This window comes from Lolium rigidum, chromosome 4 (assembly GCF_022539505.1).
Source record: "Lolium rigidum isolate FL_2022 chromosome 4, APGP_CSIRO_Lrig_0.1, whole genome shotgun sequence".
Classification (NCBI taxonomy): Eukaryota; Viridiplantae; Streptophyta; class Magnoliopsida; order Poales; family Poaceae; genus Lolium; species Lolium rigidum.
Genome location: NC_061511.1, coordinates 76,098,726 through 76,100,949, shown reverse-complemented (window position 1 = coordinate 76,100,949; position 2,224 = coordinate 76,098,726). Strand labels below are relative to the sequence as shown.

The following is a 2,224-nucleotide window of genomic DNA, read 5'->3' as shown; positions in this document are numbered from 1 at the left end:
AAAGATTTGAAAATGAGAGAGAAATAAAAACAGAAATTCAAAGGAAAAATATTTTCCAAAACGCCTAACCCAACCTGGACCCATCTACCGGTGGCCCATCTTCTCCTCTCTCTGGCCCATCTCCATCCTCCAGCCCATAAACAGACACCTGGCCCGTACCCCTTCGCTTGGAGAGACTCCTGTTGTCGTCTTCTTCCCTCAGGAGGAGTGCGTGAATCCCCCGTCGCTGTCCCTCTCAACCACCGCTCTCATGCCTCTCACCTGCTCCTCCCCTCCCCTTTAATATCCATCTGAGCCGCTCCAAACCCTAGTCCCCTCCTCTTGCCCGCCGCCACTCTCTCCTCCCTTCCCCAAGTTTTCTCTTTTCTCTGTAAGTAAACGAAGGGGAAAAACCTCACAGACACCATCGTCCTCACCATGGCGCCGCTGCTCCCGGCCGCCCCTCGCCGAGCTGAGGCCATCTCTAGAACCGCCTTGATGTCCTCTATCTCCTCCCCGAAGGAATCGAGCTAGAGCGCCTCGAATCGTCCTCAGGATCGTCGTTTCTCCTCCATGGCCGGCACACTCCGGCGAAGATTCCGGCCACCTCGGTCCTCCTCCGCCTTCCCCATGTCCTTCATCAGCATCAGGGTGAGATCCCCGTCCTCCGAGACCTCTCCTCGGTCTCATCCTTCCTCTCTATGATGCTACCGGTGATGACCGCCGTTTCTCCTCGCAGATGTCGTCGTCGGCGGCGCTCCGGTGGGTCCCCGGAACCAAGACCACCACCAATAGACTCCTCTTGAACCCCACGTCGAGCGCACCATCTCCCGTGCCCCGGTTTACTCTGCCCTGACAGATCCCTGCTTGACCAGATCTCGTCCGCCATGGCGCTGCTGCCCGAGCTCCTCCTCCCCTGGTTCAAGTTGCCACGGGATTTTCAATTGCCACGAACTTATCCGTAGCCCAGTGGTTCGTTGCTGTTCGTTGTCTCCAACAGATCCTGAGTTCGATCCCTGGGTGTGGCAAATAACCCAGCTTTTTGTTTTGTTTTCTATTCTTCCTAGATCCAGCGCCTACTGGGCCTCGACCCATTTCTCTTTGAGTGCAGCCGCCGCCCGTGCGGCCTGTAGCTTCCCGTCGCTGCGTGCACGCCAGAAGTGGGCCGGCCCACACGCGCCAGCCTTCCTCCCGCGGCCAGGTAGCAGGCCACCTTCTAGATCCAGCCCAATCTCTTTTACTCTGTCTTTTCTTATTTTGCAAATCTATCTATTTTATATCTTTCAAACTATAACTCTAAATATAAAGTGTTATATATGAAAATTGTTCAAAAAAATGCAAGGAACATGAATATGCCATCCATGCTTGCTGTTGCACCATGCATCATACAATTTCATGGTAGTTTGCATTATCACCTAATATGTAACATATGGAATATGTGGGATACTATATAAATGTTGTCCCGGTTCCATTTAAATTTGAAGTAGCTCACCCCTGCCATGATATGCCATGTTATCCAACCCTTAACTTTGCCGGTAGAAATGCAACTCCAACCTTAATTTGCTTGTCCGGGGTTCCGACTCCGATTAATATGGATAAGTTGCACCGCATCATCCTTGCCATGTCATGCATATCATCTTGAGCATGCTGGTTCTTTATTCGTAGTAGTAAGATTTGCATCCGTTGTGTGTTCCAGCATTTGCTTCTTCCCGGATAGGATCGCGAAGTGGTGTTGTGAGATATGACGAGTTCTCCGACAAGTTCTTCTGCAGCTTTTCACAGGCGAGCCCTCTCTCTTCACCTATTTTACTCTCTCCCTCGCACTGCTATCCTTATGTTGCGATTCTTTATCGAGTCACGTGTCCTATTCCACTTGTTTACCCTAGTAATCCTATATGTATCATTCCTTACCCATAGTCGTTTCTTGATGTTTGAGCCTTGCGAGTCGTAGGCGTGTTTAGGCTCTGTTGTTTATCTCGATCTGTTATCGGGATATGTTGGGTTGTTGGGAGGTTATCACATGCTATATCAGTTGTTGGAGATAAACATGTTTTACTTAATTGTTAACAACTAAAATTGTAAGCAGAGGCATCTGTGAGCCCCTTTGCGAAAGCATCGGAACTTTGACTCGCTAATGTCCCCTAGGACCCGAGTTCTTGTTATCCGTTCCGAGATTGAGCGCTCTACCCATGCGTGGGGACGATTATTGGGACCCCCTCACCCATTACCTTTTCTCAAGTCAGCT

General features: G+C 50.3%; 1 long non-coding RNA gene across 1 annotated transcript; it reads left to right on the top strand.

The window, feature by feature from the left end:
* Positions 1 to 362: 362 nt before the first annotated feature.
* On the top strand, positions 363 to 1,135 carry LOC124707194. The gene is made up of 3 exons (XR_007004767.1): positions 363 to 630; positions 719 to 951; positions 1,047 to 1,135. It is a non-coding gene; the product is annotated as an uncharacterized LOC124707194 (long non-coding RNA).
* The last annotated feature ends 1,089 nt before the right edge of the window (positions 1,136 to 2,224 follow it).